Source organism: Podarcis raffonei, chromosome 1, assembly GCF_027172205.1.
Source record: "Podarcis raffonei isolate rPodRaf1 chromosome 1, rPodRaf1.pri, whole genome shotgun sequence".
Lineage (NCBI taxonomy): Eukaryota > Metazoa > Chordata > Lepidosauria > Squamata > Lacertidae > Podarcis > Podarcis raffonei.
In genome coordinates, this window is record NC_070602.1 from 1,870,539 (window position 1) to 1,883,103 (window position 12,565).

Below are 12,565 nucleotides of genomic sequence, written 5' to 3' on the forward strand. Positions count from 1 at the left end.
TGAAGAAGTCCGAAGGCAGTTGGACGTGCAAAGGTGACCCCTCTAATCCTTTAAAACTGACTCTCTCCAAAAACCCCTGTATCTAGCCCTACGGGGAACGGGCTAGGTCACGGGCAACATTAGACGACCGGCCTGCTGCAGCCACAACCTGGAAGCTGGCTGACCTGCGCACGCCTGAAGCTTGAGGAGCGTCTGAACTAGCGATTGTGAACGGGAAGATTCTCTTATACAATTGATTGACTGCCCCCCCCCTGTGGAACAATTATCAGAGATATTACTCATTGGGGATCCTTGGGACATATGTTTTGGTCTTGGTGGTTCCCCATTTCTGTCACTGGGGGAATTATATTGGGACTAATATTTTTTTGTTATCACAATAAGGTAATCTTTTGTGGAAGGAATGCATATACTAGACATCAACATGATTTTATTATTAATCCTGATCCCTTGGGAAGGGGAAGGGTCCTTGAATTTGAGCAAATTTGCTAAATATGGATTCCGCCATGACCACAATATGTGGGTAGGCTTAGCTGAGATGGTAGCCAATGTTACAAATAGGACCAATTGCCTTGTTTGCTCTCTTGGGCCAGATGATTCAGAGGGAGGTATGCCCTTATTACCAATACCATTAAATGCCATTGGTATGGTAAGCGAAATGCCACACCAAACAGAAGTACAGAATTTCCCCGGATGGAACTCAACTAAACCAATACGAGTTATACCTGTACAAGGGGAATTCTGTGTACATAAATCATCAGAGGCAGCTGATTCTACCATGATAGGCTCTTCTCATTGCCACTATACTTGGGATTATATTAAGAATAGTCAAACCTGGGCAAACGGTACTACCTATCGAACTCGGAATACCTTGCCCTGTGCACCTCCTTTTATTCATGCATGGAAAATGGTGTGGAACATAACTATGACAGAAAAAGGCAATCTAACATACTGCACTGTGAGCTCTATGCCCCTTTTGATATTTCGCCTTATGCACTCCACGTACCAAAAACCTCAGACCCGATGGTTGTGGTGGATATGTGGAGAATGGGCATACAAGAAACTCCCTTCCAAATGGAGTGGGACTTGTTTCCTGGGATGGGTATTACCACCAATGTGGATTATGCCCACTAGTTCAGCCAAGCGTACACGAAGAAACGCTGATATTTCTCATATAGCAGGAGGAAGTACCCAAAGTTGGAGCGATACTGATGATTGGCCACCAGAGCGCATTATAGCTTATTATGAACCTGCCTCCTGGAATCCTGATGAGCTCATACAAGGGGCTCGAGATCCTATTTATAATCTAAACAGAATAATTCGATTGCAAGCAGTAGTGGAACTTGTAACCAATGCAACGGCCCAGAGTTTGAGACTTATTGCACAACAGTTGGATGAAAGTAGAGCCGCCATTTTGCAGCTGAAAATGGGAATGGATTATGTACTTGCCAGGCAGGGAGGCCTATGTGGAGTCTTGAACTTGACAGGGAATGCCTGTTGCTTTAACATTTCTGATAATGGTGAGGCAATCCGTGTGTTGGCCACAAAGATGGAGAATATAGCACATGTCCCAGTACAAACATGGGAAGGATGGGATATGGGATGGCTCACCAACTGGTTACCAAATGTCGCAGGACTCAAAGGGATACTATTGTCTTGCTTGTTTTTCTTGACGGTAGTAGTAATGGTTTTATGTATGGTGCCATGTATCATTTCATGTTTTAGAAGTACAATTAGCAAGATGATTTCAAATGAAACTCTACCTCATATCATGGCCCTATACAGAGCTTTACCTCAGGAATATGATGAAGGTCAAGCTATCAAGGACACTTGGGATGAAGGTCCTTGAGCTTGAAAGGGGGGAATGAGGCATCTGATCATAGCCTGCATTTTTAATCAAGGCTTATATTTTGATCAGATTCCTGTATTCTAAAAATGAGCTTAAATTCACAAATGTTTCTTTCGAGACAGGACACCAGCAGGCAAGGTCTTTGTCAGAGGCCCCTTTGGTTTATTGCGGTCATAAAACAGGCTGGGAACAAAAGGTCACACTGACCATACAAATGATAGAATACAATCAAGGTTGCAAAAACAAATAGTGCCTCCCATTAAACTTGAGCCACATCTTCCTAAGGTTAAAAGGGCAAGAGCTAATACAAACAGCAGCTGGCTAGGGAGAGGCCTCTCTCTCTCTCTGAAACTGCTTTGAAGCTTCAGAGAATTTAGAGAACTTATAGAACTTAGCTTTTACTAAGTTCCTTTTTTACTTAGACAAGATCTTTGCTTCTAAAAATCTATATATGTTATGTATGAAATATTGGCTTAAATGTAATTATGCAAAGGATTTAGAAAGTAAGAAATTATAGAATCATAGAAGAGTTGGAATAGACCACGAGGGCCATTGGGTCCGGACCCCTGCCAGACAGAGAGACGCCATCGGAGCACTCCTGACATATGGTTGTCAAGCCTCTGCTTAATGACCTCCAAAGATAAAATTAGCCACCATCTGTTTTGGAGTGAATAGGGCAATAGGGCAAAAGATGAAATGTTAGTTAAGGCGCCTAGTCTAGGGCAAAAGGTTATTTGGTAATTAAGGTGCCTGGTCGAGGTAAATGTAAGATATATGACTACTTATTTGCCAATTATAAATAGAAGGAAATATAGCTCTTTGTCTCCCATAAAAGGTAATAGGAAATGGGTGTATCTTTTATGATTGGTTCTAGCAAACAGCCAATAGGAATTTTAACCAGGCTGATTGGACAGAGGCAGCCAAAGGAGGAGCAAGGGGGCTGAGCTGAGGGAATATAAGTGCTGGCCATAATGGCAGGAAGGCAGGCCAGAGCTTGGTAACCATATACCACTGTGCCTCACATTTATTTGTCCGACAAATAAATTATTATTTTAATTTCTCTATTGCTGCGTTGAATATTTCATTCCAGCTAAGCGTTAACCACAAGCAGGGTGCTACAATATCAGTGGAAACTCAAATCAAAAACTTTTGGGGGGATGAAAACATGAAATCTTCACCAAGGCAAACTGTCCAGACTAGTTCTACGTGGGCCAGAAAAAAGCCAGGGAAATCCCCAAACAGGAGTTCCATCACAGAAGGAGAAAGGAAAAAGAATAGAAGGGGAGGGAATCAAGTTGATCCCAAGCCAAAGGCCAGGTGGAACAACTCTGTCTTACAGGCCCTGCGGAAAGAAATCAGATCCCGCAGGGCCCTGGTCTCATGAGACAGAGCGTTCCACCAGGCCGGGGCCAGTGTTGAAAAGGCCCTGCCTCTGGTTGAGGCTAATCTGACTTCCTTTGGGCCCAGGACCTCTAGGGTGTTGCTATTTATGGACCTTAAGGTCCTCCGTGGGGCAGACCGGGATGCCATTTTCTGGTTTGCCTCAAGCGGCAAACTTTCTTGGGGCGGCCCTGCCAGGAAGGCTCCCTCCTTTCAGTCTCCCCTCCTCCTTTGTTGTTGTTGTTTAGTCGTTTAGTTGTGTCCGACTCTTCGTGACCCCATGGACCAGAGAACGCCAGGCACCTCTGTCCTCCACTGCCTCCCGCAGTTTGGTCAAACTCATGCTGGTAACCTCGAAAACACTATCCAACCATCTCGTCCTCTGTCTCCCCCTTCTCCTTGTGCCCTCCATCTTTCCCAACATCAGGGTCTTCTCCAGGGAGTCTTCTCTTCTCATGAGGTGGCCAAAGTACTGGAGCCTCAGCTTCACAATCTGTCCTTCCAGTGAGCACTCAGGGCTGATTTCCTTAAGAATGGAGAGGTTTGATCTTCTTGCAGTCCATGGGACTCTCAAGAGTCTCCTCCAGCACCAGAATTCAAAAGCATCCATTCTTTGGCGATCAGCCTTCTTGATGGTCCAGCTCTCACTTCCATACATCACTACTGGGAAAACCATAGCTTTAACTATACGAACCTTTGTTGGCAAGGTGATGTCTCTACTTCTCAAGATGCTGTCTAGGCCTGTCATTGCCCTTCTCCCAAGAAGCAGGCGTCTTTTAATTTCGTGACTGCTGTCACCATCTGCAGTGATCATGGAGCCCAAGAAAGTAAAATCTCTCACTGCCTCCATTTCTTCCCCTTCTATTTGCCAGGAGGTGATGGGACCAGTGGCCATGATCTTCGTTTTTTTGATGTTGAGCTTCAGACCATATTTTGCGCTCTCCTCTTTCACCCTCATTAAAAGGTTCTTTAATTCCTCCTCACTTTCTGCCATCAAGGTTGTGTCATCTGCATATCTGAGGTTGTTGATATTTCTTCCGGCAATCTTAATTCCGGCTAGGGATTCATCCAGCCCAGCCTTTCGCATGATGAATTCTGCATATAAGTTAAATAACCAGGGAGACAATATACAGCCTTGCCGTACTCCTTTCCCAATTTTGAACCAATCAGTTGTTCCATATCCCGTTCTAACTGTAGCTTCTTGTCCCACATAGAGATTTCTCAGGAGACAGATGAGGTGATCAGGCACTCCCATTTCTTTAAGAACTTGCCATAGTTTGCCTTGGTCGACACAGTCAAAGGCTTTTGCATAGTCAATGAAGCAGAAGTAGATGTCTTTCCCCTCCTCCTAGTTTGCTGTTAATAAAGACTACAGCAACATCTAGACCTGGGCCATGTTTGTCCCTTTCCCCAAGCTGAGCGCTGTGTCAAATCGAGAGTTCATTGCAGGTCTAAAGAGCGAGGATTGTGCAAAAGAAAACCAGCCGCCCCGGCCCTCTCCCTCCCCGTCAAGTCGCTGCTTGAGAACGAAAGGTCACCGTAATTAGCGGAGACAGGTTAGCTGGGAGGAGAGTCTTAAGAGCATCTCGTGCTCCTCACTTCAATTAATGCCTTGGCTTGAAAGTCTGCTCTCTGCCTCTCCCTCCCCATCTAGCCCCACTTCTGGATAAAGAGTTCTTACAAACATCTTGTTAATTACTTTTTATAATTAGCTGGTGGTGAAAAGGGAAAGCTCCCTCCGGGGCTCGCGGGGACCTTGGCTGTTTTTATCCGTGAGACTGGACACACTCTGGAGCCAACGGCGACCTTGCAATTGCGCCTTGACTTTCTTTCTCTCCTGGGCTAAAAGCTGCAGGTGCTGCTGCTGTTGTTGTTTTTCCATGGTGCTGCAGAAAACGGAAGATGCCAGCGCTGGCAGCTTCCAAGAAGCCTCAATATCCTCTCGCGCTTGATCCAGAGGGTGCAGTTGGTGCAAAATGCTGCAGTGCAATTGCTGATGGGAGCCAGGCCTTGTCAGCATAGAAAGCCTGTGCTGAGAGATCTGGGCTGGTTGCTGATTTGCTACTGGGCCAAGTTCAAGGTGTTACTATGAGTGTATGAAGCCCTGAGCAACTTGGGACCCGTCTAGGACATCCAGTTTTTAGGAGATTTGGGACAGACTTGGGCATCGTTAAACTGTGGAACTCACTTCCACAGGATGTAGCAGTGGCCTCCAATTATAAAGTATTTTTTATTGATTAAATCTTTTAGTCACTTTCTCTTGCCCGTGGCAACTCAAAGCAACCTACAACCATCATTCTCTTGGCTGGTTTTAAAAGAGGAACAGACAAATCCATGGGGAATAAGGCCACCAGTGTCTACTAGCCCCAATGGTTATTTTCTGCTTCCACTCTGAAGCACCTACTCTATTCCAAACTTAAGCATGGAAAGCGTAATGCTGGTGATCAACAAAAGAGGTTCAAAGACTCTCTCAAGGCAAATCTAAAAAAAATGTAGTATAGTTGTACCTTGGGTCACAGGCACTTCAGGTTACAGACTCCGCTAACCCAGAAATAGTACCTCGGGTTAAGAACTTTGCTTCAGGATGATAACAGAAATTATGCAGCGGTGGCACAGCGGCAGTGGGAGGCCCCATTAGCTAAAGTGGTACCTCAGGTTAAGATCACTTTCAGGTTAAGAACAGGCCTCTGGAATGAATTAAGTTCTTAACCCGAGGTACCACTGTATAAACACCAGCAACTGGGAAACACTGGCCTGCGAGCGTTCCAGTTGGAGAACAGCCTTGACCAAAGGTGTCATGGGCTTTGAAGACACTCGAACTCAGGATGCAAGGGAGAAATGTGCTAAGAGGAAGGCACACTTGGCAAATCCTCACTGGGGTCCACTCCTGCCCAGAAACCAATGTCCCCACTGTGGAAGGACGTGTGGATCCAGAATTGGCCTCCACAGTCACTTACGGACTCATTGTTAAAACATGTTTATGGAAGACAATCTTACTTGGCTACGAGTGAGAGCCAAAGAAAGAAGACTAGCCACAATGGCTATACTCTGCTTCTACTCTGAATGCCCGTTGCTGGGAAACACAAGTGGGGAGAGTTGATTTTGCATTCAGGTTCAACTTCCAAGCTTCCCGTTGGGCACCTGGTTGGTTGCTCTGGGACTAGGAGGGTAGACGAGAAGGTCCTGTGGCTTGAGCTGCCAAGGCTTGCATGTTCAAATCAGCATGAAGCCATTGGCAGCTAGATTTTCTCATGAGTCACTTTGAAGAGGCCACGGGAGGTAACGGTAAGGAGCTGTCCTTAAAGGCCTCACTGTGTACGGACCACAGTCATGAGAAGGAAGCAGTCATGTGTCTTATGGGATTCGTGCTATTTTCCTAGAAAAAGAGACGCCAGAACTCACCATCAACACCTCCCTTGTTCTCTTCTAATGGCAATGGTGTCCACCTGAGAGGGGCCAGAACTGAGCTCTGGTTGACAGATGTCCATCCAACCCTCAACAAAGGAGAGTCCACCCCCTTCTGAGGGAGACCGTTTCACTGCTGAACAGCTCCTCCCTTCTCAAAATGATTCCTAAGGTTTTGTTGGGATCTCCTTACCTGTAACCATTGGGCCCTACACTCTGGAAGAGCAGAAAACAAGCTTGCTCCATCTTCCATGTGATGGCCCTTCGGATATTTGAAGATCTCCCCAACTTCTGCCCGCTCCTCAAAACAAGCCACTGGCCAAAAGCAGCCGGACTTCCCTGCGAATCTCTTCCCAGGAGTTTTTCACAGTACAGCCTCTCATTCTTCACCAGAACTTGCCTCTCAGTGACAGCGTCACTAAATCGCCTACATATCCCACTAGCCTTGTGTGTTTTTTTTCCTTTTTTAATTAAAAAGCCATGTAAGAGTTATATCAGTTCTCCAGAGGCATTGTAGCTCCCGACACATGAAATAATGTCTTTTTATAATTAAACTTTTTTTTTCTGGGGCCACGCAAGTGGAGTAGAGATATAGTCCACACAATCTGTTACTGTCCAACCATGTCAAAGACTGTTCTTCTGTCTCCAAAATGTGATAGACAGTCAGTGAGAGCAGGAGGAGAAAGAAATGGTCTCTTCCTCTCTTCCTTTCGCCAGCTGCATTTAGAGGTGAACATAGGAGCCAAATCCTAGGGGCTGAAGTTCCTTCACCTCCCCAATAAAATGTTGATATTGGGAAACCAACTGTGGAGGCAGAACAGGACCATCATGACTTGTAGCCATCAATCACCCTCTCCTCCTCCACGAATCTAATTCTCTTTTAAAACCACCCAAACTGGGGAGCAAATTCCATACTATGCATTGCCTGGTGGGTCTGCTGGAGTTAGGAGTTACACAAAGAGGGCACCATGAAGAAGAAGGGCCTGCTCCATATCCTCACATAAGATTTGCCAAAATGCGTGGGGGGTTATAGGGGACACCACATTTCATGAGGGATTTCATCCATCAGGTGCCAGAGCATCGGAACAGCAGAAGCTGCCTTAGGTCCTCTGGCTCAGAATTGTGATTGTCACTTTGCCAAATCTGGGTCTCCAGCTGCTCTTGGACTACAGCTCCCATCATCCCTGCCTAGCAGGACCAGTGGTCAGGGATGACGGGAATTGTGATCTAAAAACAGCTGGAGACCCTTGTTTGGGAAACCCTGCCCTACACTGACTGGCAGAGGTCCTTGAGGGTTTCAGGCAGGGGTTCTGATCCCCTGTTGTACCTGAAGATGCTATTGGGGTTGAACCAGGATATAAGAACATAGGAATTTGCCTTATACTGAGTCAGACCCCCTGGTCCATCTACTCAGCATCATCTACCCTGACTGGCAACAGGTCCCCAAGGCTTCCGACTCAGGTGATATCCCCAGCCTTATCTGGAAACATCAATAAAGAATGGAATCTGGGACCTTCTGCATGCAAAACAGATGCTCTACCACTGAGCTATTGGTCCCTCTCCAAGAGTACCCAGGGAAGGGCTTATCCTGGTGATTTTGATGGGGAACAGGAGGGATTGGGCCTTTTCCAAGGACTAAGGTAACAGCAATAGCCTTGAAATTGTGCTGGAACCAAAGCACAACAAGATGTACACTCCCTTATTTTTTTATTTCACCTTTCCCAGCCTGACCGCAAAAAGCCTGTGGGGTCTGCCGAAAGAGGCCCGCCATTTCCAAGGGAGAGTCCCTAATACTTCTGGGACCTCACAAACCGTGTGACCCACTCCACCTCGTGCTTGACCGCCACTCCGTCGTCTTCCGCGGAAACTTCCACACTCGTCCTTACAGCCCCACTCTCCAGGTCCACAAAGGTCTGTGCAGAGTCTATGTTCACCAGGGCTCCCTCACCAAGGAACTCCTCGATATAGCCGTAGTCGTCATCATTGCTGGGGCGACCGCTGCTTGGCCTGCAGATCTCCTCCTCCTCCTCCTGCTGTGAATGATGCCTGTAGGCATCTTGATGGTCTGGATTCTTCCTGGTGGGAAGTGACCTTGTGCCTCCTCCGTCCTTACGTTTAGGAGAAGGCAAGTCATGGTCTTCATCCACCTTTCTTTGATTCGCCCTGGTGCCAAGTTGCTCCACATCTTCATCATCTCCAACAATCCTTGACGTGGACAGATTTGAGGACCCTTGTTTAGAGTTTCCACACTCTTCTGCAGCCAATTCATGGACTGTTGGAAGCTCGGATCCTCTTGGACCACATCTGTTGTTCACAATGACTCCCTCTGTGGGAGATGCCAAGGTACACACATCCCTACTGGTATCTCTCCCTTCTTTGTACAAACTGTTGGAATAATCACTTTGCTGGTTTCCATCCATTGGTTGTATGCAAAGGAATTCCCCTGACGGTTCTGGACCAGAAATGGTTCTGTCTGCAGCTTCTTCTCCCATGTCGAGGTGGCCATCTCCACATTCCTGGTGTTGCCTGATCTCATTCTGACTCTGCGCGTCAATTTCATCATTATATTTCTGTCCCATGATGCTTCCTGTTTCTTCTCTTCCTGTGCAGCTTTTGAAAATTGACTGGTCCAGCGAGGGCTGAGAGTCTTCCCTCTTTCCTTCCACATCCGTCCTATGAAGCAACATTATTTGGTTCTGGCAGGTGAGGGGGAGGATATGACAATGGTTGTCCAGTGACTCTCTAGGCCAATGACAAACCTGCCCCTCACCTGCCTTTGACCCTTTTCCTCCCTGAACCAATATTTATTCCGCTTTACTAAGCTATAAAATATACAAAATTTGAGAACTTGTTTTCTTTTTGTGATTTCAGGCGTCCAAGGTGTTTCCTTTATTCTTCCTGGGTCATCGTCCAAACAGTTTCTTGAGTTTCTTATTTTGTTTCCTTCCTATTGGAAACCTGCTGGAATCATGGCTCTTAATGGTAAAACCAAAGCTATGAATGCTTTTAAGTTCCAGCCCTCATTGTGGGATGGCCTCTCTGTTTTGTTGTGCCGGCTGCTACCCGCCCTGTTCTAGAAGCTTCCTGAGATGGTTAGCAACATATTTATGACATCACCAGAATTTCACCCACTGACTCTGCAACACATTTTGACATGGCTAGGAAGCTGGATGCTCTGTTGAGAAAATGTGAGAGCAAATCTGTAGTTTGTGTCATCTTTGCTACTGAATTGAGCATAAGAGTTACCTCCCCTCCTCAGAAGCATTGCTACCTCCCACTTTTTAGGCAAAGCATCATGGCTAGCAGTCATCAACAACCTTCTACTAATTTGTCAAATAGTTTTTTCAAGCCATCCTAGTTGAGAGCTCTCACTTTCTCCTTTGGGAGAGAGTTCCATAGTTTAACAATGCACTACATGAAGGATGAGGGACGTGGGTGGCGCTGTGGGTTAAACCACAGAGCCTAGGACTTGCTAATCAGAAGGTCAGTGGTTCGAATCCCCGTGACGGGGTGAGCTCCCATTGCTCGGTCCCTGCTCCTGCCAACCTAGCAGTTCGAAAGCACATCAAAGTGCAAGTAGATAAATAGGTACCGCTCCGGCGGGAAGGTAAACGCTGTTTCCGTGCGCTGCTCTGGTTCGCCAGAAGTGGCTTAGTCCTGCAGGCCACATGACCTGGAAGCTGCACGCCGGCTCCCTTGGCCAGTAAGGCAAGATGAGCGCCGCAACCCCAGAGTCGGCCATGACTGGACCTAATGGTCAGGGGTCCCTTTACCTTTACCTTTACATGAAGGATGACGTCTTTTTTTACCTGCCCTGATATTCTGTAGAATGCAGCTCCACAAGGAGAACTTCCCCCGATGGATCTAAGTAATCTTATAGGTCTGTAGAGAGACGGGCAGCTCTTCAGCTAAAGTGGTCCCATGCTGTCCAGGGCTTTATATTGTCCCACACCACCCTAATTTATGAGTGGGGAGGCTCCAGGAGTTCTAGGTGCCTAACTAGGTTTGGTTTCCTTGGAATGAAGGTCAGCGGAGACTTTGGTATCTATAGGATGCATGGTTTTATTTACGCATATATGCCACCTGAGCATAAGATGGAGGTGCTTACAGCCTCAACACCCCAGGAGACCTTGCTTCTCCAATCGTTGCAGCAATGGATCCATTTTAGAGCAAGTAGGTCTCCAATACTCTGGCTCTCCTCCTCCTACCTGGCAGGTAGGACAGGGGGGTGGAAGAAAGGCTCACTCATTAGCCTGGAGAAGAATCATAGAATCATAGAATCATAGAATCATAGAATCATAGAATCATAGAATCATAGAGTTGGAAGAGACCACAAGGGCCATCGAGTCCAACCCCCTGCCAAGCAGGAAACACCATCAGAGCACTCCTGACATATGGTTGTCAAGCCTCTGCTTAAAGCCCTCCAAAGAAGGAGACTCCACCACACTCCTTGGCAGCAAATTCCACTGTCGAACAGCTCTTACTGTCAGGAAGTTCTTCCTAATGTTTAGGTGGAGTCTTCTTTCTTGTAGTTTGGATCCATTGCTCCGTGTCCGCTTCTCTGGAGCAGCAGAAAACAACCTTTCTCCCTCCTCTATGTGACATCCTTTTATATATTTGAACATGGCTATCATATCACCCCTTAACCTCCTCTTCTCCAGGCTAAACATGCCCAGCTCCCTTAGCCGAAGATTTTGGATTTGATATCCCGCTTTATCACTACCCGAAGGAGTCTCAAAGCAGCTAACATTCTCCTTTCCCTTCCTCACCCACAACAAACACTTTGTGAGGTGAGTGGGGCTGAGAGACTTCAGAGAAGTGTGACTGGCCCAAGGTCACCCAGCAGCTGCATGTGGAGGAGCGGAGACGCGAACCCAGTTCACCAGATTACGAGTCCACCGCTCTTAACCACTACACCACACTGGAGGGCTTTAGTTGTAGCTCTTGAAACATTTGGGATGTTGATGAGGACACTTGAATGACCAGCTACAGTCACTTTGTCTTACAAAGAAGCTTGTCTGACCAGCACAGCAAATAGAGCCTTCCAAATTTCAAACTGAAGAGGAGACTCCTATTTCCCTCTGCATCAATTATTTTTCTTGCTGAGTTGTTTTACAAAGAGACTTGTCTGACCATTTGAGCTGCCTCCTCTGCTAACCCTCACTGGGTACAGGAACCCAAGAACTGAAAGGGACTTGAGGCATCGTGCATACTGAACCCCCCACCCCCCACAACGTCCTGTTAGCAGCAAGGTCTTGAACGTTGTTATAAGAAATCTAAGGTCCCAATTATAAAATAAACGTTCATAAATGTACAAGGCAAACACACACATAAGTATATAAACCATGTGTCTGAAATAGTACAGGAGAGCAGTCCTGAAGCCATTTTGACTCTCCCAAATTGACCTCAATATATTTCTCTGCAAGAAAATGGGGAAAGCCTTCCATTTTTCTTTTTGGTTACAAATCCTGTCTTAAGGGCGTATCTTTGTATGAATAGGGTGAGCCTGTGACCTGGATTCGGGAACTATAAGTATTTATCATCTCAAAAGGAATGGCCAGGCTGCCCAGGTAATGCAGTCAGTGGCCATTAACAGATACCCCGGCAAACAGGATTTCTGCTGTAGACTGCCTCCTGTGATGTATTTCTGTTGTAGACCCGCCTCCTTCTGTGATGTATGCATGATGTTTTGGGGGGTGGTCTTGATCTACAGGGTGGCAATTTCAAAAGTCTATATAAGGGCTTACACACCAATGTTCTGGGTTCCTCTCCTCCCTCCTGCGTGTGGTGAGTGAGGACCCTGTTGCAACAGTTTAATAAAGATCAGGCTTACCAGCTGCTTTGCTTCTCAATATTCTCTGGTTGGCCTCTGTTATTCTCTCCTACCGACAGAGAACCTACTTAAGGACTCTATATGGGTTCTTGGGTACCCCA